Source organism: Myotis yumanensis, unplaced genomic scaffold (genome assembly GCF_028538775.1).
Source record: "Myotis yumanensis isolate MYYU_CA2020_CCGP unplaced genomic scaffold, mMyoYum1.0.hap1 SCAF_1, whole genome shotgun sequence".
Taxonomy (NCBI): domain Eukaryota; kingdom Metazoa; phylum Chordata; class Mammalia; order Chiroptera; family Vespertilionidae; genus Myotis; species Myotis yumanensis.
The window spans coordinates 14172480-14197840 of NW_027223752.1; the positions used below are offsets into that span (position 1 = coordinate 14172480).

Sequence of the window (25361 nt, forward strand, 5' to 3'; positions counted from 1 at the left end):
ACAGGTCATTAATTGGTATAGTTTTTATTTTGTATTGAACAATGAACTCAATGGTGTTCATATTATTTAATAGTAAAATTTAAGTAAACGTAAGATTGCCATTGTTGAGAAGATGATAGGAATGTGCTGTGAGATAGAGTTTATGATTAGTCTAGTCACTAGCAGGGGTCCTCAAACTTTTTAAACAGGGGGCCAGTTCACTGTCCCTCAGACCGTTGAAGGGCCGGACTATAGTTTAAAAAAGAACTATGAACAAATTCCTATGCACACTGCACATATCTTATTTTGAAGTAAAAAAACAAAATGGGAACAAATACAATATTTGTATTTGCATGTGGCCCGCGGGCCGTAGTTTGAGGCTAGAGTACCTTCCAAGATAGCAGATGTCAGTTTTGTCACTTGTGGGCTAAGGTAACAGACAGGTCTGTGGTTACTGATTACACCAACTAGTGAGAGGAGCAGGTGGACACTAGTCATAAGTCAGGGTCTGACCTGAAGGACGGTGCTGGCTGACTCTGTGGATAGTGATTGTCAATTTGCTCCATGTGGACAAGGGCAAGGACAGATCTTGGTTGCACTTAAGGCTTTCCTTCTCAGTTTTGTGTCATTAGAGTTTATTGATTACATAATTACTATTATTCATGAATCCATGAATGTATGAATCAGTTAAAAAGGGCATGATTGAGAGAAGCAATAGAAAGCTGTGCCTGGATCGATGATGAATAGTGGTGCAGGTATCTGAGTCAACACACCCCTTTCATTAAGTCTCTGTGACTCTGAGGTCCATCATGGAAAAAGAACTAGTCAATATTCCCTGTAGAAATTAGCTAAGAGTAGGAGTTAGGAAAATTCAATAAACTTGGGTCTGGGCTTTTGTGATTCATGGGTATAGGTTGTATTCTTTCCAGTAGAATCAATACATGAATACACACAGAAATATATATATGAACCACGAAGAGGCTTATTCATGGAACAATTGGGACAGTGCAGTAAAAGAACTTAATATAATTCTGAAGGAAAATGAACAGGTTTAGTTTATAATCCTCTTTCACATGGAACATATTAGCATGTGTAGTTAGGTAGTTTTTGAGTTTTAGTCATTTGCTGGGTGTTTTTTTCTAATATTAAAGAAAGGGAAAGTGAGTCAATCAGTAGTATATTAAATAACCATCTAATTAATAAATGTTCATATAGTTGGAGATTTGTAAACATAGATCTTAATCTTGGGCTACATGGTAGATGTAGTAGTGTTTGTTATATTATTTAAAACTAAGACTTTAATACTGGGTTGATTAAAAAAAAAAGAATCTAAATCTAGTCAAAACCTGCTGTTTCCTCTCCAGAGTGAACGGGGGACAGCTGAATTGTCTTGGTGAGCACGGTGCATAAAGTAATATAAGTGAGTCCCCTTAGTTTACATTCTCTGCTTGGAGTGTTTGTTCATGGGCGTTATCTGAAGAAATTTAAAGTAATCATTCTGTACTACATACATGAAATAAATAAAACACTCTAAGTGTGGGCCAATGATGGGAATGGATTATAATCCAAATGTTATGTTTAATGTAAATCAGTACAACTGAGGCAATTTTAAAAGATGTAGAAGTTATTGGATTCATTCTCAGCACAGTTTAATATAGCCAGGGTTGACGCACACATTCTCATGTGCATAGAGCTGGCGGGTAACTCTTTGGGGGCAGAGACTTGCAGAAGGTGCTTTCCTTATTTTTAATGGAAACATCTTTGACATATGGACACATGAAATGAGAGAGGGCCACACAGGAAGAACGCTGAATATAAACGCAGGGATGTTGTCCCATCCCATGTGCAGCTTGAGTGCTATTACGCAGAGATGGAGTTTATTAGTTCTTTGCGACAAGAGCCTGAAATTCAAGAATCTTGTTTTGGAATTTTGTAATTATATTATTATTTGTGAACCAGGAAAGTAATCATCATTTTTAAAAAAATTCCCAGCATGGACCAGTGATGAATGTCATGGGGTTTCTGAAGCAAGAATTTTGATTAAATCCTAAGACTGAGGTCCATTGCTCTGACACACCTCATTATCTCCTAATGAGCCTACTGAACCTTTTTCTTGGGCTTTGCGGTTTGGGGTGTGAATGCATTATTATAATAAAATGAACACACACATAAAGAAATATGTCAATGAATGAAAAGTAAGAGTAATACATGTACACTACTTTTATCCCATTGAATGAAACATGGACAATTATTAAAAGGCAATTTTGAAATTCTCAATTCCAATGAATTAGTAGTCAAGGCTCTTAGCACCTTAGTAAGGAGCATGTGGTCATCTGTTAAGAAGCAATATTTTGGTTCTGTGTTGGGGCAGATTGCCAATTGGTCATTTTATTAAGGAAAGGGAAATACATTTACATAAATCCTTGATTGAATAAACTATGGAATTGAGGGAGAGAGCATGGAGCAATGATGAGACTGTTTTATACAAACACAGTAATGATTAATGCAACCTTTTAATGCAATTTTGTGTAAGCAAACCTTCGTTAAAGGAACCAGTGTGCTATTCTTTTGGCTAAGGACATATGTAAATATTATTGAGGTACTTATCCAGTGTGGGTGGTCTCACATACGTTGAAGTATAATTATAAATGAACAAATGTATACATTTATATTTCAATCAGCCAATAATACATCAATGGAAAGCATGCAGTTGGGTGTAAACATCATGCTTCATCATGTTTTACACAACCGATATCCATAGGGAGACAAGGGTTCTAGGACTTTCCAATGGTGCATTAAACATTGGCAAATAACAATGTTTCAGTTCTATTTTGATGGTTGTTTATACTTTTGGGGAATTCTTTTAGGAAAATGAAGAGATGGTCTTCTTACCCCACAGTAATTAAGTGAAGCAAGTGACTGAATAAATATATTAAGTAGAGTTAAACTTGGACCATTGGTGAGATTGTGCCATGCATTGAATCTGCCATATATCCAATTCTGCACGAAGTTCAACATAAAAGATGATCTTGGCTGTTATCTATGTGTGCAGCAAGTACAGACAGATATTCCTATAAAAATAGTTTGTTTCTTTTTAATGTTAGCAACACTGGTGCTCATTATATTACTTAAAATATAAAATTGCACATGTTGCCCAGCCAGCGTGGCTCAGTGTTCGAGCATTGACCTATGAACCAGGAGGTCACAGATCCGTTCTTGGTCAGGGCACATGGTTGCATACTCGATCCTCAGTGTGGGGCGTGCAGGAAGCAATCGATTAATGATTCTCTCTCTTCATTGATGTTTCTATCTCTCTCCTCCTTTCCTCTCTCCGAAATCAATAAAATATATAAAAAAAAATAAAATAAAATTGCACATATTAATAAATATAAGGTAGTGGATGCTCTCTCTTTCCAAATGTTAGAATGGGACTTAAGTCTTTGATTAATGATTATTGATCCTTTAAAATAGCTCAAGGTATACTGATTCTTTTCAAAATTTGTTGTTTACTCCTCAGAATGAACGCTATCAGATTATATTATTATCTCGTGGTGACAGTCTTGCTTTTTCCCTCTTTGGAGTAAAGAGAGAAGAGATCAATGTAAGTAATAATCAGAGCTCATGTTCCCACCATTCACTCCAATGAATTGCCCTGTCTTAGTAAAGCACTAAGCACAGCACATTGTACAGCCTCTAAACCAGTGGTTCTCAACCTTCCTAATGCCGCGACCCTTTAATACAGTTCTTCATGTTGTGGTGACCCCCAACCGTAAAATTATTTTCATTGCTACTTCATAACTGTGATTTTGCTACTGTTATGAATCGTAATGTAAATATCTGTTATGCGGGATGTATTTTCATTGTTACAAATTGAACATAATTAAAGCATAGTGATTAATCACAAAAACAATATGTAATTATATATGTGTTTTCCGATGGTCTTAGGCGACCCCTGTGAAAGGGTCGTTCGACCCTCAAAGGGGTCTCGACCCACAGGTTGAGAACCGCTGGTCTAGCCTATGCTGAGGTGCCACTCCTCCAGCTCTGGGGGAACTGGTTTCAGAGACACATTCATATCCTCAAGGAACTCGGTTTTGTTTTCATAATTCATGGACATTGATTGTATTATTATTCATAAACTGATGAATAAGTCAAGAACAAGATATTAAATGAAAGCACGGAGTACCAAGTCTGGATCGATGATGAAGAAATGGTTGGGGCATTCTGAAAAAATATTCTGATTACCCAGCGGCTCCTGAGGTCCACTGCGTCAATGGGAAATGTGCTTGCAGAGGAAACTGGGAAAACTCAATGGCGTGTTCTTGATGTTTTGTTGTTCATGAATATGAATTATATGATTATAAGTACATCAACACATGAGTACAGTATAAAGAGGAGGGTTGCTCCTTACCTAATTAGGAGAGGAGCCAATGAACGGAGGGTCATTGGTAATACATTTTTGAAATTTTGAGTTCAAATAAAGTAGACTTGAGGCATACGGGCAGATAGATGTTGTTTTTCTGAGTTGGTGGTGAGTTTCTGTTGTAGGTTTTTATTTTAAAAAGGGACAAAAACTTACATAATTGCATAATAATCAATAATACTTTATATAATAAGCTCAATAGCAATATACCAAAAAAATTTTAAATACATTAGCATAAAATTATTTTAATATATAATCATCTAATATAATCAATAATAACAATAGTATGCAAATGATTAGATAGTTATTGAAATGTGGAAAAGGTCTAAATATGAGCACTGAGAAATGTGGCTGCTAATTCCCTTGTGTTCATTGATTTTTTATTTAAAAACTAAAATGTAAATGCATTTTGTATAGAAGAAGCCAATGGATAAATTTAGCTCCACGCATGTCCTCGCCCATTGTCCTTAGGTGCTATAATAAGCAAGTGAAATAATAATTTCATATCCAGTCCCTTAGAAAGACATAAAGCGGGGCAGTGAGGCAGTATGTGGTGAGAGCAGGATGAATCCTGCCTCACCTTATGAAGTCACTTAAATAACAAAGATCCAGGCCCCGCTAAATGCATCTTTCTATTAGCATTCCAATTCAAATTGATTTAACAAGAACATTCAGTGTCTCATTGTCACTAGCCACATTTTAGCCCTGTGTGGCCAGTGGCTGCCATATTGGGCAGTGCCCATAAGCAACCTTTCATCACTGTGGCAAGTTCCATCAGTGCAGACGGTGCTGAGACAGAAAGTTGCGTGTAATCTGTGGGGCTTTTGGTAGCCAATGGCTCTGCCCTTTTGTGATTCCCTTAGGAGAAGAGAGCAGATAGTTAAATTAACCTTGGAGTTATTAACTAACTGAATAAATAAGTTAATCAATAAATATGTGAAAGGAAGCACAGCATGTCCCAGTGGATAGATTTAAGTTTACTGAGTGTTCCAAGAAACAATCTCATTCGGTAAAATTTTTCCCCAATAAAAAGTGGTGCCCTTTTTGCTATTTGGTAGGGGTATATAGGCAGATATGAATATATTAATAATAGCTGTAATTCTTATGTTTGATGGTAGATCAGTAGGTGAAAAGTACATGGCTATTGGGTTCATGAAAATGTGACACAAACCAATGTTTATGAATAATTTAGTAATGATCAACGAACAACTATTTAAAAATCTCAATTTATCCCTTTCATCTTTTTAAAAATCTGCGTTTTCTCGTGAATGAACACTCCACCTGGGATTCAGTCCTTGCCCATTGATGAAGATCTTAGCTGTTACCTCTGTCTGTGGGAAAAGGGCAATGTAAGTAACACAGTTTCTGTTCTTGGCTGATACGGTTTGGTCATGTGTGGTCACTGAGGTGGTTTAGTGGAACAAAGTTATATAAACAAATAAAGTCCAAGAGAACCAAGTATAGACCCAAAATGGGATGTGTTTGGTACCTAAAACTATTACCCTCTTTTCAGAGAGAAGAAGGGGGTTTGTAGTTTGTAGGGGGGAGATAGTTACCGGGGAACTTCTATGCATATATGCATAGCCCATGGACACTATTATTAAATCAATAGTGTGGCCAAGGCTTGGGAGGGGCAGAGAGAAAGGGGTCAATGGGGAAAAAGCAACAACAAAAAAAAACCAAAGTGGGCATCTGTAATACTTTCTACACTAAAGATAAATTTATAAAAAATTAACCCATTATAGTACACCCGAGATTCATTTCTTCAAACGATGGAAGGCATTTAATTAGTTTTGAGAATTGTTTGCTATTCCCTATTATTTCTGCACCACAGTTGACTTAAGTATTTCATGTTGGTAGGAATCCAGGCTAACTGTTGAGAGGAAGCTCTTAGAAGGTGGAACACATTGTCTGTGTCCTAGATGTGGGGTTCCCTTGTGGGTTTTGAGTGTCTATGACTTCATGCTTTAAATTGGCCAAGTTAAATGGACACTGCCCAAACCAAGGGCCATTTTGAGCAGAGATATTGTATGAAGCAAGGTTCACACTGAGATCTAGAGACAGACCCTAGTTGTATCAAGGACCTTGTTCTTGGAAGTTTGTGATTCATGGGAAACTGAAAGTATAAATGAATTAAGATAAAGAGGGCCAAGCCTGGACCAATGACGAATTTGGAGGGTGTCTGAATCAAAAACATTGATTAAAGCCATCGGTAACGCTCAGGTCCAGTATCACAAAGTATCCTCCGCTCTTCCTTATGGAAATGAGCTTCTAGCAGAAATTGAGGCTGTTCAGCCCCCTTGATCACTTTATGGATATAGACTGAATTTTTCAATGATAAGAATGAGACTTGAATCGACTCTATGACTAACCTAGTGCCACAAAAGTAATGTCATTCAAATCAGTGTAGATATGGACTGCTCATGGCCTTGAACTTGGCATATATTTGGCTCCACAGATTGAAGACCACGGTTGGTGTCATCAGTCTGCTGATGAAGATCTTGGCTGTTAGGGTAAGAAACCTAAAGACTGAAGTTACTATGGTCAAAGAACTTATTAACGTTCCTAATATGAATGTGTTATGACACAAAGATTAAGGGTTAAACCAATTCAGTACAATTGCGGTTAAAAACAAGATGGAAGACATTTTCTCCGATTAATAACCTGTCTTATTTTTGCTCTGCATTTGATTTAAACATTTATCCAGCAATAAATTCTTGGGCTGCACTGTCCAATTTGGTTGCCCCTCGCCATATGTGACCATTTAAATTTAAAAGAAAGGTGAATGTTAAATTCAGTTCCTCAGTTGCACTCTCCGCATTTGAAGTCCTTAGTTACCTGTGGCTAATGGCAACCGTATCGGAGAGCCCAGTCATAGCACATTCATGTTAGCATGCACAGTTCTCCTGGATGGCTCCTCACTGAGGGAGGCGTGCATCCGGAGATGGAAGGAAGTTGGGATAGGATAGGTGTGAAGCAAGGATGTTAATTGTTCCTCACCAATGGCCATGCAGAAAGAGATCTAGTTTATTGAGAAAAAAATTGAGTTGATGGCAAAAGAGCCTAGAAAGACATCTTGGTCATAGTCAAGGATGTTCTTGGCTTTTATAAAAAATAATGAATATTGACTTTATTACTATTAGTGGATCAATAAACAAAAGTATAAATGTAGAAAAAGATTGTTTACCCTGGGTCAATGATCAGTGTGTCTGGATCATTCTGAAATCTAGCATTTTGATGAAACCCTGTACTCTGGGGTCCATCACCAGAACATTCCTCTTTGTGATCTGGATGGCACATGAGATTACACTAGAAGTTACGGATATGAAGGAGTTTGTTGTTGGGTTTCTGAGTATTTTTTTTCACTAAATCAATGAATGAATCATTGAAGAAACATATAAATGAATAAAGAGAAAATGGATTATTCCTGATTCAAGTATGAGAATATGGAGTGTAATATATATAATATAAAATCATTGTTAATACATTTCTGAAGCACTGTTGCAGTAAAATAAATAAATTTATTAGAGCTGATCCTTTTGGGTAAAGAGCATTTAGATAAATGGATATAAGAGCCGATGTTATTTTTCTGGGCTGAGTTATTGGTTTTTGTTTTATAGAAAAGGGCAAAACATCAACTTAAACTAATCATTGATTAAATCACTGCATAATTGAGAGGACTTAGACACAGACTATGTTGAATGTGTCACATGACCAGTTAGGATTAATTCAATGATCTTCACTATTTTTTTAATTTAAAAAGAATAGAAAAGATTATTTGGTCTTTTCTTTTTGTGCCCAATGAATATATGGACAGGCATTAATATTATCCTGTTTCTCTATTAATGATATTATTATGTGTAAAAGAATAAGTTGACATTATTCTTTTGTCTGATGTTGGTTTCAAAGGTGTTCATTATATAAGTTAAATTTAATATTTGAAGCAATTGATCAATAAGCCATTCAAAATTTTAATATATAACAAACACTAAGGTTTATTCTTAGTCAAATATTGTTGACTTAGATCAGTTTAAAAAATCTGACTCTACGCTGATCTATCTGCCTATCTAATCTAATCTATTTTTATATTTGCTTTGCATTTACAGAATGAATGCACACATTAGTCAATTAAAGGAATGTAGAAATATTAGTTACACTCAAAGGAATCACTTCTGACTTGGTGGTTTGTCATGGGTCTTAACTCTTAAAAAAAAATATATATTTATTGATTTTAGAGAGGAAGGGAGAGAGAGACAGAGAGAGAGAGAGAGAGAGAGAGAGAGAGAAGCATCAGTGATAAGAGAGAATCATTGATTGGCTGCCTCCTGCACACCCCCTACTGGGGATTGAGCTTGCAACCCAGGCATGTGCCCTTGACTGGAATCAAACCCAGGACCCTTGACTCTCTATCCAGTGGTCAAACCAGCTAGGGCATAGGGTCTTAACTCTTATTGAAAGGAAATAAATAGTTACATATACAAATAAAATGAATGAAGGTTATGTGTGTGCCAATTTAGCACATCTGAGGTCAACTAAGGAAAAAAAAGTAAGACCATTTATTCATTTTAAGAGTTAATTATTCAATTAATTAATGTAAAATGTATTATTCAATTTTAATTCTGAGTCACAGTTCATTTTAACCTCCCTTTACAGAGACACAATTTAGTCAGCTTCAATTGCAAACGGGGTTAAAGTTTATATTCATTTATATAGCAAGCATTGGAGTCAATTAATGAAAGATATATATATATATATGTATATATCTACAGAATTACTTCCTACTGACAATATAGGATTTATATAAGTATATCTATACTGTTAGTGGGAAGTAATTCTGTAGAGAAATACTGGAAATATTCAAGGATCTAGTTTCAAGTTTTATGGCCTGTAGGCATTTATTTTATTATTATTAGTGGATGAATTAATTAGTAAAAACATGTAGACCCAATTGAAGATAATGAGGGCCAATCCAGACCAATGGTGATGACTGGTGGAGTATGAGTCATGGATGATGAATACTATGTGCCTGTTTATTTCACACAGTATGTAATCTAATCTGTACTTTCTGTTGAAATAGTCCTATGGAGAGATGTTAGGAATATTCAAGGATTTTGTTCTTAGTTTTGTGTTCATGATATTTAATTTTATTAATATAAATGGAAAGAATTAATATAAATATATGAATAAATAGAGTGAAGCTTTGTCCAATTATGTAAATATATGGTGAGGCCAGAAATACTATTACTATATATTAAAAACACTGAAGTTCATTAAGAAATAAATGTCTTAAAGGCATTACCTCTTTATCTAAGGAATGATACCTACACTACAAATAACAGTCCATGCTCTTATTTGTTCTGTGCCTTCTTCAACATTGTTTTCTCAAGAAAAAATATCATAATTTAATATAGACTTAAATGTCTAATAAAATGACAGGAGGAATTCAGGATAAATGAAGAGAATATTTCCATATTTTAATCATTTGTTCTGCTTTGTACTCTCAGAATGATCGTTCCCTGCAGATGTAATCATCTTTCATGGTCAGAAGCTCTCTAGTTCCCTCCATGTGTTAGCAGCATGGAGACTCATGTGAGTATAGTCAAAGACTTTGTCTTGATTTGGGTAGTTCTTAAAGGGTATTCTCTGTATTGTAAAAAGAATTCAAGAAGGCCAACCATGGCCCAATGATAAATATGACATTCTCATGATGTCATAGTAACATATGCCAGATGAACATTGTGCTGATTAATCAATATTTGCAAAATATTGATTAATAAAATATGTAATCAAGCTAATAAATGATCACATGGCTATAAAACTTAAAAATCTTGTTAAGTTTTTGTGATTTATCTATTTATTAGTGAAGTGATAAATTAATTAATAAAGAAAATTAGAAATTAATGGAGAAGAAGAGGACCAATTTTGGACCAATGATGACGACTGGTGGGGTATGAGTCATGGATGATGAATACTGTATGTCGGGACTCTGAGGTCCAACACAATAAGAAATCTAGTCTATTTCCTCTGTTGGAAATGACCATAGTGATAGATGTTAGTAACATGCAAAGATTATGTTCTTCACTTTTTGTGTTCATGGATAATGATTCTATGAGCATAGATTAGTGAAAGAACTAAAAAACACATACAAGTAAATTAATATAAATGTGTGAAGCATTGTAAGTTATAAAAATGAGTAAATATTTAAGTTGCTGAGTAAGTTAAATGCAGAAAGCAAAGTTAGTGCAGAGAAAGTCTTAACTTTTCATCTCCCTCTGTGCTTTGCACGTCTCAGAATGGATGCACTGGGCCTGAACTGCAGATTCTCCCATGGTCTCAAGATGTCTGGTGTCTGTCTGTTTGGTCCATAGAAACAAATGTGAGTTTTATGAACATATACTCTGTATTTGAAAAGTGTGAATTATAACCAAAGAAAGCCAACCATGGTCCACTATTAAATATGGAATTGATATGTAACATTATAGTGATTGATCCCTATATGAAACTTTGAGGATGATTAATGAAAGACATATTGATGTCATAAATGATCCTATAGACAGATATAGGACTAGTACAGGCTCATGCTCTTAAGTTTTGTTGTGCTTCATATTTTTTTATTTCATTACGATCAGATAAATTGATGAATTAATTAATAAACATAAATGAGAGTGGATAAAAAAGGCTAACCCTGGACCAATGATGACTACTGGTGGCGTATGAGTCATTGATGGTGAATACTCTTTAACTCTGAGGTCCAACATACCTTTAGCTGAGGAAGTTAAAGATGATAGAAATAATGAGCAATATTGGGGTTAGTGGGAAGTTTAATAAAATTACCCCAAAATAATTTATAACTTAATCACCAAATAATTTAATGTAAATGCAAAGACCAATAGAGAAAATATCTCAATCGTGTTATCTATTCTGCTTTCTACTTTTTAGATGGACACACCCAAGCTGAATAAAGCGTTATGCCTTGGTCAGTGATCTTTCTATTGGCCTGTAGGAGCACGAAGACCAACGTGAGTAATTTTCAATGTCTTCATCTCACTTTGGGTGGTTTGTTTGGGGTATTCTCTGTGTATATATTTTAAAATATTCAATATAAGGAAAAATACCAACTATGTTCCGATAATTAAGTTGGAAATATATGAAATATTATGTTGACTAATCTATCTTTTAAATTATGAAGATGATTAATAAAATTCAATTAGCCCATGATTCTTAAAAAATGATAAAGATTTTTAGGCTCTTGTTCTTGATCTTTTGTGATTCATTGATATGTATTTAATTATTATTAGTCGATTGATGAATTAATGTATAAACATATAGATGAGAATGAAGAAAAGGGGGCCCAAAACTGGACCAATGATGATGACTAATGGCATATGAAGCAAGTACTATGATTGCTATGTGTCTGCAAGTCTGAGGTCTAAAACAAAAGAAAATCTAATCTATTTCCTCTCTGGCAATTGTTCCTATTGGTCTTGTAATTTTGGATTAATATATTTCTAGTATATTACTATTAATATCAATGAATCAATGATAAAAACCAATAAACAAATATATCACTAAGGAAACAAGGCTTCACTAAGTTGTTCTTATCAACTATGAATAAATATGGTGAGGCAAGAAATATTAATATAAACTGAAAAATCTGATAAATCAATGGACAAAGGGCATTATTTATCTAAGGAGTCATATCATTAATTTATATTTATGTTTATATATGTGTATAAATTATACACATGTAGTAAATATATGTGTATATGCCTTTATGATTGAGAAAATAAAATAAGGGGGAAAAGGGTCAATTTAGAGGAGGTCTCAATTTTTTCACCTTCTGCTCTATTCTGTATTCCTTAGAATGGACGCATTTGAGCAGATTGAAGCATCATCCGTGGTCACGCCCTCTATGGTTGCCTGTTTGTGTAGTGAGTAGAGACCAATGTGAGTAATACATTGAAACAGTTCGTGTCTTTGAGATTTTTTTCTCTCAAATATTCATGTGTCATCAAGAATGTGAAATATAGTCCAAGATGCCAACTATCGTGAATTATAAATATGGGATTGGTCTGAAGATTGTCTTTATTAATCATACATGAAACATTGATGATAATTAAAGAGATATATCAATATGGCAAATGGTCCTATATGTGGAACATTTATTACTCTTATTCTTGTTTTTTATGAATCATATAGTTTTAAAATTTAATATTAGTGAATCAATGAATTAATAAATGAACTTATGCAGATAAGAATGATAAAAAAGATGAATATTTATTGAAAATACTGAAGTTCATTAAGTTGTCATCTTAGACTGCATTATTTGTTTAAACATATTTATTGAATTATTAAAAATATTAAACATAATAAAAAATTAACTATGGCCAAATGATAAAAAACAGTATATTATTAATCAATAATGTACAGCATTGAGGTTGATTAATGAAAAAGAATTAGCCTCTGTAGGAAATGATTCTATAGACAAATGTGAGAGATATTCAACAATTTTGTCCTTGGATATTGTGAGTCATGTGTTCATTTAATTATTATTAATGAATTAATGATTTATTTGATACAAATGTAGAAATGAATGGATTTTTATTATTTTATAAATGGATCAATTTCAGAATCAATGTACAAATTTTAAAAGTCAGAGATGAATAACATGCACTCTTTAAAAAATTTTTTTAAATTGATTTCAGAGAGGAAGGGAGAGAAAGATAGAAACATCAATGATGAGAGAGAGAAATTAATTGGCTGCCTCCTGCACACCCCCCACTGGGGACCAAGCCCACAACCAGAGCATGTGCCCGATTGGGAATCAAACCTCGGCCTCCTGATTCAGAGGTCGACGCTCAGCCACATCATACACTTGTAATCTGTGGTGAAGGAATAAAAAATATTCCAGTTTATTGAAAATACTGTATTCCGTTACCAAAAATAAATGGTTCCAGTACCTTCCATCTTCGATCTTATTCTGGTCACTAAAAGTATAATTTTAAGTATTAGCCCACATTACTGTCTTCTACATGATTGACTAAATGTAAGGTGCGGTAATGTTTCCATCTTGTTATTGTCTCCTTTGCTTTTCACTTCTCAGAACGAAACCGCCTGAAGGGGATTCAGCATCTGTTGTGTTCAGAAGCTCCATGGAGGGGCATGAAGGCCAGTGTGAGTAATAATCCAAGGTCTTGTCTTGGTCAGGGAAGTTTGTTTAGGATATCACTGTAGTAATTTAAAAAGTGGAAAAAAGACCAACCATGGTCCAATGATTAAACTGGAAATGTACGAAACATTATGTTGACTACCTGACCTTTGGAATAATGGGGATGATTAATGAAAAGAGGTATAATCAATAAGCCATTGGTCCTAAAGGCGTGTGACAACAATCTTTAGGCTCTTGTCCTTGCATTTTTGTGACTCACACATATGTGTTTAATTATCAGGAGTAGATTGAACAATTAACAACTGTAGGTGAGAATGAGGAAAAAGAGGCCCAAAACTGGACCAATGATGATCACTGATGGCATATGAAGGAGGTACTATGATTGCTATGTGTCTGGAAGTCTGAGGTCCAAAACCAAACAAAATCTAGTCTGTTTCCTCTCTCATTAGGAATATGCAAGGAAATTATTGTTGTCATGTTGGATTCATGGATTTCTAGTATATTACTATTAATATCAATGAATCAATGATAGAACCAATAAACAGATATATCACTAAATAAAACAAGGATGAAGACTTATCAAGTATGGTGATGCAAGAAATACAATTAACATAAAATGAAAAACTGATGTTAAGAAGGAAATGGACCAAGTGCATTACCTCTTTTCTAAGGATTATATGAACACTGACACTGAGAATTAATATACAGTTTTATTAGCCTGTGTCAGTCTTGATTTGAGGATGTTAATTTTTAATATGTATATTTATGTTTTATATGTATATGTTCTGAAGAAGTAAATACCTAAATAACTGATAAAATGAAATGAGAAAGAAATCAACTAATGGAGAAAAGGTTTCAATTTTTAATTATCTGCTCTGTCTTGTACTCCTCAGAATCAACATGCTCAAGCTGATTTAAGTGTTTTCCATGGTAACAAGATCTATGGTTTCCTCTGTGTAAAGCATTGAGATGAAATGTGAGTAAAGGTTACAGTTCTTGTGTTTGTTTAAGAATTTTTTAAAAGGGTATTCATTGTATTGCTAAAAGTGTGAAATTTAAGCCCCACACCAACCAAAGGAAATGATAAATATGAGATATTATGAGGCATTATATTTACTAATACATATTTGAAATATTGATGACAATTAATGAGAGAGATAGAACAATGAGCATGAAGACAAACAGGCCACAGCATGGACCAATGATGATTGTTGCTGGAGTAAGAGTCACGGAGATGATGAATACAATGTGTCTGAAACTCTGAGGTCCAATAAAGAGAGAGACATAGTCTAGTGCCTTTGTTTGAAGTGATCCTATAGACAGATATGAGGGACTTAAAAAGGACCATTTCCTCGGTTCATTTTCATGAATTTTGATTCTATTTTAATAAATGATTCAAAAAGAACCAAGGAACAAGAATAAATAAGATCAAGAGGATGAGACAGTAAACATTTCTAATGCTTATTGAAAACACTGTCATTCATTAAGAAATGTAAATGGTTCAGTTGTCTTCCCTCTTTGATTAAGAATGATACAGACAGTAAATAACAGTCAAAGTTTTTAATTCGTGGTCTGTGTCAAGTTTGATCTTGTTTGATTTGTTCATGAGTCCATATTATATTCTTGAGTGACTGGCTAAATGGAAGGGGACTGTGTGGCTCAGTAGACCGTCTCTCAATTTCGTTCCGATCTTCTCTGCTTGTATTCCTCAGCACGGACACCCTGTAGCTGACCGAGCCCTTGGCCATCATCAGGAGCTCCACTGGTCGGCTCTCTGTCGAGGTGCATGTAAGTCAGAGCCAAATTCTTCTCTTGGTTCAGATAAAGTATTCACTGTAATGCTAAAAAATAGTATTAAATATGTTCAAAGAAGACTAGTCATACTCACATAGTAAGTATGGAATTGACATGAAACTTGATGTCAGTGAATGGGTATTTGTATCAATGAAGCTGATTAATCTCATAGGCATATTCATTGAGGCAAATGCTTCTATAGATAAATATTAGAGATATTAAGAATCTTGTCCTTGAGTATTTAATATTCGCAGATTTTTTTTTTCTGATTAATGAATTGACAAATTGATTAGTAAACAGGTATAGCTGAGAATGAAGAAAAGAATCCCAGCCTGTCACCGTGATGACGACTGGTGACCTATGGCTCAAACACATACAGTAAAAAAGAATGTGTTTGGAACTCTGAGGTCTAACACAAAGGAACCTAGTCCCTTCTTTCTGTTAGAAGTGACTGTATAGGCAGATGTCAGGAATTTACAGAGCTCTTGTTCTTGGTTTTGTGTTCGTAAATTTTACAAAATATTATTATAAAAGAATAAATGACAAAATAAATATGGATGAAGAGGGTGAAGTATTGTTCATTGTTAAAATGTATAGAAGAAAAATAATACTGATGTCTATTGCAATCAATATTAAATGGATCAAGTGTATTACATCTTTGATTAAGAATGAGATATATAATGATAAGTAATAGTTACTGCTCTGAGTCAGTTATAATTCTGATGTTTAATTTATTAAGAGAAGAACAAATATATCTGATCATTAATCAACGAATAATGAAACGTAGGAGTCAGGGAGCAATGGAGATTAGGTCTCATCTTTCTGTGCTGTTTTGTGCTCTGTACTCCTGAGAGTGGGTGCTCTGGAGCTGACTCCAGCGTCTTCGCTTGTCACGAGCTCTCTGGTTGCCTCTATTTGTAAGTAAGTTCTTGTCTCAGTTCCAACATTTTTTTAATGGCTATTCACTGTATCATTAAAAAGTGTGAAATATAATCAAAGAAAGCCAACTCTAGCCCAGTGACAAATGTGAGATTTCTTTTATTCATTGATATAACATTGATGATGTCGATGAATATATATACAAAGAATATTCATTCTTCAATGAGAGATTATGAAGAATGATTTGATACAAAGATTAGGGATATTAAGGCTTTTCTTGTGTTTTTATGAATAATAGGATCATAAAATTATATTGATAAATGAATAAATTACTCTGTAGAAATTATAGAAAATATTAGAGAAAAAGAGGGACAGTGACATCGTGGATCAACGATGACTCCTGGTGGTGTGTGAGTTACATACGCCGAACACGTATCTGGCTTCCAACACAAACGCATACTAGTCCATTGCCCTGTATGAAGGGATCCCCTACAATTCAGGAATCTATGAGCGTCTTGTTTTTTATTTACATTCATGTATTGTCATTCTATTTATAACTGGATCAATGAAATAATCAATAAAAACATAGGTAAAGATGAAGATCATGAGAATTGCCCAAATATAAAGATATGTAGTTAGATAGGAAATACTATGCATCTATATAGAAAAAACTCCTGCACATTAGGAAATAATGGTCGACAGGTGTTACCTCTTTGGCTAACGATTCTATAGTTAGCATTTCATAGTACTAGACAATGTTCCTATTCTGTGTCCGTGGCAAGGTCACCGTTATTTGGTCACTTGGGAGAATTTAGACATTTTTCCATGTTGCTAGTTATCCTAAATGACTAATAAAAAGTCAAATGCAAGGATCAGTAGATAAGACATTTCAATCTTTTTAAACCACCTACTGTGCTCTGTACTCCAGAACGGACCCGCCCTAACTGATTTCAAGATTCTTCTGTGGTGATGGTCTTGACCATGGATCTCTGTGTCAGTGAGTAATATTCACGTTCTTGTCTCATTTTGTGTGGTTTAAGGGTATTCACTCTATTACTAAGAAGTGTGAAATATAATCAGTGCATGCCAATCAAAATGCAATTACTATGAAGCACTATGTTTATTAATTTATATACAAATCATTGAGGTTATTTAACAAAAGAGATGAGTTGCTGAGGGAAATAATTCTATAGACAGATGGAAGAGATTAGTCCATGTCAATCATGGATTAATAATAAAGAGGTTACACTGAAGAAAGTACATTGACTAATCCATATATTCAACACTGAGATTCATTAGCAGAACAGACCTAGACTATTTGCTCTTTAGAAAATGATTTTGTATCATATGTTTAGGCATATTAAAGCTACTTTAAAAATTAATTTGTTATATATTTATTATTAATGAATTAATGATTTCTCGCTTCACAAAATGACACTAAATGAAGAACAAGAGGGTGAATACTGAGTCAATACTGTGCCCTGGCGGCAGGTGAGTCAAGGGCAAATACTGCTTACCTAGAACTCCGAGGTCCAGTGCAAAACAGATTTGATTTCTTATTAGAAGTTCCTGCAATTGCCGAAACCGGTTTGGCTCAGTGGATAGAGCGTCGGCCTGCGGACTGAAAGGTCCCGGGTTCGATTCCGGTCAAGGGCACGTACATTGGTTGTGGGCACATCCCCAGTAGGAGATGTGCAGGAGGCAGCTGGTCGATGTTTCTCTCTCATCGATGTTTCTAACTCTCTATTCCTCTCCCTTCCTCTCTGTAAAAAATCAATAAAATATATTAAAAAAAAAAAAAAAGTTCCTGCAATAATAACTACACAAACGTATGAACAAATGAAGGATAAATGGGTCACATGTGGAAGGAAGATGGCATAAGTAATGAAACAAACATCATCCCCAATCCATTTCAGAGAACTGAAGTCCGTTAACAATATGGAGAGGATTTTGTACCTAAGCATAAGGGACATGTATTTGCCAATGTTCATGTTCTGGGCTGTAACGATGCAGCAGGTGTTTTTTAAAAACTTAATTTAATAGTCACACGATTATATAATTTAATCAATGAACTGCATTAAAGATGGCCGAGCATGAACCGGTGACAAAAATATGTTCAATGACAGTTAAGACCAATCCATTTGGCTTCACTGTGCCCCATGGGTGATCATTGCACAGTGTAAATCAGATCATCACGCTGTGCACCTTCAAGATTTCCAACGTTGTCCATTTTTCCTCATTGAATTTGGAAAAAGTCTATTATTCCCCAATCCTCAGGCCAGTGAGCACCTGCGGTTACAGTCAGTTAGTTATCATTTTGAGTTTGTACACAGACATACTGATTTTCTCATCAGTAATTAACAAACAGGTTAATAATTTACTTAGATTAAGGTGACAGAGCTCCTGACCAGTGATGAGTATATGTTGAAACCTCATCCTTCATCAAGTTCTACTCATGTTATGTCCTCCTTATGAAAAAAAATTGCTCTTATCAGTTGGATTGAAGGGAGTTAAATAGAGATATACAATACCATTTCTGTTCTGGCTTTCTGGGAAGTGAAATAGTTTTGATTTTGTTTAAAAATTAATAGTCTCCAAATACCTAAATGACTAAGAAAATGAAATGAGAAAAGTATGTATTTATGGCAAGAATGTCTTAATATTGTATTATCTGTATTGCTTATACTCAGAGTGAATGCACCTAGCTGATGTAGTACTTCTGTCATGGCCAAGAACTCTGTGGGGAGCATGGAGACCAGTGTGAGTAATAGCGAACTCTCTCACGTTGGTTTGGGTGACTTGTTTAAGAACATTAACTGTATTGTTCATAAAATGTGTTAAGTATAATGAAAGAAGTTAACCATGGCCCACTATGGGGTTCATGTGGGACATATGTTCCTTAATAGATTTGTGCAACACTAAGATTGATTAATGATAGTTTTGAGGGAAATTATTTTGTAGACAGATGTTAGGGAGACTTAAGAGCATTGTTCTTGAATTATTGTGATCATGTAAATTTATTTTGTTATTATTAGTCAAATGAAAGTTAGTAAATCAAGAAACATGGATGAGGGAAAAGGGCAAATCTTGGACTAATGATGGACACCCGGTAGGATGTGTCATGGGCAATGAATAGGATGTGTCTGCAATTGTCAGGGCCAATGCAGAAGAGATCTAGGCTAGGTCTCCGTTGGCACTGATCCTCTAGAAAGGTTAAGATTAAGAGTACACAGAGATCTTGTTTTTGGACTTCTGTGCCTCATTAATTTTTACTGTATTATGAAAAAATCAGTAAGTAATCTATACAATTACATAAATGAATAAAGACGAAGACTGTGAAGCATTGTCTAATTATAAAAATATGACACGACACAAGAAATGCCATTAATATAATGGCCCTTAGGAAACCAGTGGATTAAGGGTGTTAACCTCTTTCGCTAACAGGAACAGTAGGTGTTACTGCTTCAGATCAGTGGTGAAGTCTATGTTGTTCTTTCTTTTAGAAGAGACAGTTAATTATTAAAATTAACTAGTTAATATTTAAATGACTAAGAATGTGACAGGTGGGAAGCAATGATCAATGCAGAGAATGTCTTCACCTGTTTTTCATCTGCTCTGTTTTGTATTCCTCAGGGTAGATGCTCGCTGCTGGTAAGGTTCTGCTCTGATCCCGGTGATCAAAAACATTATGGTTGCCTCTGTGTGGGGACCACTGTGAATGATAGTCACATTCCTTGATGAGGTTGGTGGTTTGCCCAGCGGTATTTATTGTATAAAAACCTGTGAAATATAATCACAGAAGTCCAACCATAGCCTACTTATGAAGCTGGTGTTGATAGAAAGCATGATTTGATGACTTGATACATGAATCATTGAGGCCAAATACAGAAAGAGATCTAATCTCTGTAGGAAATAATTCTATAGGCAGAGGTTAGGGAGTTTCAAGAAACTTGGGTTTTTACCATTGATTAATTTACTTTGTGATTATTAGTGAATTATTGAATTAATCTCAAAAAGTGAAGAATAAAAGGGCAAAACCTGGACTTATGTTGATGAGTGGTGCTTATGAGCACGTACAATGAATATTATGTGTCTGGAACCCTGAGGTGGTGCAGCACAAAAGGAATCTAGTCCACTCCAATTGTTTGAAGGGAACCTATAGACACATGTCAGGAATATATAAGATCATTTTCTTGGGCTTGTGGCCATGTATTTTTAACAATATAAAGTGCAGAATAAATGAACAAATAAACAAATGGAAAAAGATGAAGAGGACGAAGCATTATTTATTATTAAAATATCTAATAAATAAAAATGATATTAATATAAGTTGGAATGAATAGTAAATACACCAGGTGTATTACATTTCGACAAAGTATGATATATACTATAGATAGTGTTAAGTAATAGTTAAAATTTTGACAATTAATTTGTTAAGAGAAGGATAAGTATATATTACTATTTGAAATAATTACCCAAATAACTGTGTATGTGAATGATGGAAACCATGGATCAATAGAGAAACTGTCTCAATCTTTTTATCACTTCTGCTTGGTACTTTTCAGAATCGATGGAGCTGATTTCAGCTTCTGCTGTGATCAAGATTGTCATGTTGCCTCTGTGTCAAGAAAGAGACTAAGGTGAGTAATGAATAGCCCAAGATGCTATCTTGGTTCAGGTGACTAGATTAAGAGTATGCACAGTGTCATTAAAATTATTAAATTAATTAAAAACTTAATTATTGTCCAAACACTCAACGTGATATGGAACATGTTGGTTAATCCATAATGTAACATTGAGGTTGATTAATGGAAGAGATGTAATCTATATGGGAAGTGATTGTTTAGGCTGAGGGTGGGGACATTCAAGGACCTTGCTCTTTGGTTCTTTTTTTGTGTGAATAATGTACTTACTTTGTTATCATTGAGTAATTAAAGGTTTAGTGATACCAATATAGACTTGAATGATCAAAAAAAGAGAAACCCAAACATGGACCAGTTTAGGTGAGTCATGGATGATGAAGTGTTTGAAACTCTGAGATACAGCACAATACATAATTAGTCTCATTCCTCTTTGGAAATGATGCTATAGACAGATGTTAGAAATACCCAAAGGTCATGTTCTTATTTTGAATTTGTAGATTTAGATTTATTATTATTAATGAATCATTGATAAACTCATCGAATAAAAATAATACTTAGATAAAGGAGAAAGTGAGGCCTTGTCCAATTTTGATCATGTTGTGATATAAGACATACTACATAAAAATAAAAAAAAACATCGATGCCCATTTAGATATAAATTGATCAAAGGTTTTACTTCTTTGGCCAAGGATTATGTAGATGAGGGTAATTAAGTCAATTTTATGCTTCTGGATCAGTTTCAAGTTTGAGGTTGGTCCCTTTGTCAATAGGTAAAAATACATAATGAAGAATTAACAAATACCTACCCAACTTAGTAAATGAAAGGTGGGAAGGAAGTTCCCATGTAGATGAATTATTTTTTTTGTTGACTGCGCTGCTCTGTGCTCCTCAGAATGGACCCACCTGAGATGACGTCAGTGTCTTCCCTGGCCTCCCGCCCGCCGTTCGCCTCTGTATGTCAGGAGCATGCACACCATTGTGAGTGATCGTCAAAGTTCTTGTGTTGGTTTGGGTGGGAGTGTGAATTAATGAATTAATAAACAAGTTGGAAATGAACAAAGGGAATGTGTGCTAGTCCTGGACCCGTGATGAGAACCAGTGGCATTTGAGGAGAGGATGATAAATTTCAATGTGTCTGAAACTCTGAGGTCCAGCACAGAGCAACCAGTGCCTTCTCTTCATTTAAAAGGATCCCATAGACAGAACTTAGGAATATGCAAGGATGGTTTCGGTCTTAGGGTTTCTTTTATTCTATTATTATAATTGGATAAATGTAATAATCAATAAAAGATATATAAATAAACATGAATGAAGTATTGTCCAATTATAAAAATACATTGTGAGGCAAAGAGTACTATTAAGAAATTTGGACTGTTAAGCGCTAGTCAATGTTCATTTCCTAGGTGAGGGACAAGTTCTAAGTTGTTTATTTCTTTAGTATAAATTGAAATAAATGTACTCTAGATTAATGAGTGACTAAATCACTAAATTTTTTTATCATTGGTTGTGTTCTATACTCCTCAGAAAGGACACATTTGGGCTGATTGCAGCATCTTCCATGGTCAGAGCTCTATGGTTGCATCGGTGTGTGAGGAGCATGGAGAGTCACGTGAGTAATCGTCAGTGTTCTTGTATTGGATTGGGTGTTTTAAAAAAAATTCCTTTTTATTATTAAAAGTATTAAATATAATCAAAGAAGCCCAATCATGTCAATATCACATGTTATTTATATGAAATCATATGATGATTAATTTACATATGAAACACTGAGTTCAGTTAATGAAAGAGTTTGGTTTCAGTGGAAATGATTCAATAGATGGATGGTGGAGAGGGGCAATGGGGACAAAACGGGGGACATCTGTAGTTCTCTCAACAATAAAATAAATAAAAAATGGATGTTAGAGATATTCCAGGATATTATTTGTGATTTTTCTTCATTTATGTTTATTTTTATATTAGTGAATTTAACCAACAAAAAACATAGATGACAGTTGGTAAAAAGAGCAAATCCAATGATGATGACTCCTGGCATTTAAGTCATATGCAACGAATACCACTGGAACTCTGAGGTCCAATAAAAAAATAAATCCATTTCATGTGGCTGAAATACCAGGATATACAGGGTCCTATTTTGTTTTTCACTCATTTGTATTCTATAAATATAATTGAATCAGTGACTATACCAATAAATATATTACAAATAAATGATGGGGTAAAACATTTTCCAATTATACAAATATGTGGTCTGATAAGAAATACTATTCATATATATTGTGAACACTGAAGATCAGTGAAAATAAACAGTATAAGGACGCTGTTTATTTATGCTAAATTTGATATAGATAGTAATGAGCAACAACCAGTGCTCATAGTCTTTCAGTGTCTATATTGGTATTGTTTAGTCACTTAAGAGAAAGTAAAATAGACACAATCACAAATGACCAATTATGTACATGGCTGACTAAATAATGGCGGAATTGGGACCAATGGAGGTAATGTCTCGATTGCTTCTTTGGTTCTGCTGTGCATTGTATTCCATAGAATGGATGCACTGCATCTGATGTCAACATCTTCCCTGGGGAAGAGCTCTGGGACTGCGTCTGTATTAGGAGCATGGAGGCCACTGTGAGTAATAGCCAATGTTCTTTTTGCTTTAACTGTGTTTTATTTTTTAAGATTTTCCCTGTATTATTAAAAAGTGTTACTATCTATATAATAAAAGCCTAAGTGACCTTTACAGCGGAAGGACCAGAACGATGGGTCGCTGTGATGCGCACTGACCACCACGGGGCAGACACTCAGCCCAGGAGCTGCCCCCACAGCTGGGCTCAAGGCTGGCGAGTGCAGTGGCCATGGCAGGAGCCTCTCCCACCTCCACGGCTGCATGAAGGAGCAGCTAAACGAGTGGTAAGGAGTAGTGAGCAGGGGGGTGGTAAGGAATGAGGGCGTCCCGGACTGTGAGAGGGATGTCTGTCAGCTCCCCACAAGAGGTCCATGACATCCCCCAAGGGGTTCCAGAATGCAAGAGGATGCAGGCCAGGCTGAGGTACCCCCTTCTCCCCTCGCCCCCGTGCACAAATTTCAGGCACTGTGCCTCTAATAATCAAAGAAGAGTAGAGATGTCACTGTTAAATATATTACCATGAAACATTGTGTTGATTAATCCATATATGAAACACTGAGCTCAGTTAATGATAAGAGTCTGGTCTTAGTGGAAGTGATTGTAAAAATGGATGTTAGAGCTGCCTAAAAATCTCACTCTTGTTTTTGTTTTTTTGAGATTCATGTAGATGACAATACAGAATGAAGGCCACCCCTGGACCAACAATGATCACTGGTGCATTGTGGGGCATATGAGCTCAATAGGTATCTGGAAGTCTGACATCCAACACAAATGGAGTCCGGCACGTTGTCCTTTTATGACAGGAACCTGTGGACAGATGTCAGGAATATAAAAGGATCTCGTTCTTGGTCTTTGAGTTCATGAATTTTAAAAATATTATTATTAAAGATTTAATGGCAGCATAAATAGACAAATGTATAAATGAATAAAGATGAGGAGCATGAAGCTTTGTTCATGAATAAAATATGTAATAATGAAAAAATGAATATCAATATAAGTGGGAAAGGTTAAAAAAGGGCCAAGGGTATTATGTCTTTGACGGAGGATGGCATCCACACTGACAGGTAACAATTATTGCCCTCAGTCAGGTATTAGTTTGAAGTTCATTTTATTAAGAGAAAAATAAATAAATATCACCATTAATTAATAAACCCTCAAATGACTGTAAATGAATAGTGAAAAATAGGGTACAATGGAGAGAATGTCTTGATCTTCTTTTTGGGTAAACATGTAGTTGAATTTTAAAAATATATTCTGATTATTTATGACATATCTGGCTAATGTATTGTTTTATGTTTTTGTAATGACCAATATATTTGTATGTACTATTTATGTATTTCTAAGTTGACTTTTGTGCTTCTTTATTGGTTTTTTGTTTGTTTGTTTGTTACACTCCCTTCTTGGTTTATATTTGATTAGTTATGTTTGTCTCCTAATTTAACTATTTTCTACACTAATCTGAGATACATTCATTCTAATTATATTTCTATAGGTAGTATCTTTACATTTTAATGAGTATATTCACATTAAATTATAAAAATAATATCTTTTATTCTTTTGTCTGCTTGTACTTTTCAGAATGAATGCACCAAACTGATTTCAGCATCTGCTCTGATTGAGATGATGGCAGAAAAGAGACCAAGGTGAAAAGTAGGTGAAGATTTTACCTTGTTTGCATGATTTTTAAAAAAAATATTCATAGTGTTATTATAAAGTAATAAATATAATAAAAAACTTAAGTGTGAATCAAGTACAAATATGTTATAAAATATGTTGACTCATTGATAATGTGCAACATTAAAGTCAATTAATGTAGAAGATATAACCTGTGTATGTAGTACAGAGCTAGGT

The 25361-nt window shown here is 34.7% G+C and overlaps 4 non-coding genes and 8 pseudogenes across 4 annotated transcripts; all 12 read left to right on the plus strand.

Annotated features, from left to right (window-relative positions):
- Window positions 1-708: 708 nt before the first annotated feature.
- Window positions 709-787, plus strand: LOC139001140 (small nucleolar RNA SNORD113/SNORD114 family; annotated as a pseudogene).
- A 1186-nt stretch (window positions 788-1973) lies between these two features.
- On the plus strand, window positions 1974-2043 carry LOC139001157 (small nucleolar RNA SNORD113/SNORD114 family). Its single transcript, XR_011469886.1, has one exon. It is a non-coding gene; the product is annotated as a small nucleolar RNA SNORD113/SNORD114 family (small nucleolar RNA).
- A 4514-nt stretch (window positions 2044-6557) lies between these two features.
- Window positions 6558-6631, plus strand: LOC139001201 (small nucleolar RNA SNORD113/SNORD114 family; annotated as a pseudogene).
- A 2741-nt stretch (window positions 6632-9372) lies between these two features.
- Window positions 9373-9436, plus strand: LOC139001065 (small nucleolar RNA SNORD113/SNORD114 family; annotated as a pseudogene).
- Window positions 9437-10325: 889 nt separating this feature from the next.
- LOC139000770 (small nucleolar RNA SNORD113/SNORD114 family) lies at window positions 10326-10399 on the plus strand (annotated as a pseudogene).
- A 689-nt stretch (window positions 10400-11088) lies between these two features.
- LOC139000746 (small nucleolar RNA SNORD113/SNORD114 family) lies at window positions 11089-11157 on the plus strand. Its single transcript, XR_011469698.1, has one exon. It is a non-coding gene; the product is annotated as a small nucleolar RNA SNORD113/SNORD114 family (small nucleolar RNA).
- Window positions 11158-11760: 603 nt separating this feature from the next.
- LOC139000862 (small nucleolar RNA SNORD113/SNORD114 family) lies at window positions 11761-11835 on the plus strand (annotated as a pseudogene).
- Window positions 11836-13908: 2073 nt separating this feature from the next.
- On the plus strand, window positions 13909-13983 carry LOC139000804 (small nucleolar RNA SNORD113/SNORD114 family; annotated as a pseudogene).
- A 782-nt stretch (window positions 13984-14765) lies between these two features.
- LOC139000877 (small nucleolar RNA SNORD113/SNORD114 family) lies at window positions 14766-14842 on the plus strand (annotated as a pseudogene).
- A 7123-nt stretch (window positions 14843-21965) lies between these two features.
- Window positions 21966-22041, plus strand: LOC139000926 (small nucleolar RNA SNORD113/SNORD114 family; annotated as a pseudogene).
- An 851-nt stretch (window positions 22042-22892) lies between these two features.
- Window positions 22893-22962, plus strand: LOC139001165 (small nucleolar RNA SNORD113/SNORD114 family). The gene has a single exon (XR_011469889.1). It is a non-coding gene; the product is annotated as a small nucleolar RNA SNORD113/SNORD114 family (small nucleolar RNA).
- A 1242-nt stretch (window positions 22963-24204) lies between these two features.
- Window positions 24205-24276, plus strand: LOC139001226 (small nucleolar RNA SNORD113/SNORD114 family). Its single transcript, XR_011469922.1, has one exon. It is a non-coding gene; the product is annotated as a small nucleolar RNA SNORD113/SNORD114 family (small nucleolar RNA).
- The last annotated feature ends 1085 nt before the right edge of the window (window positions 24277-25361 follow it).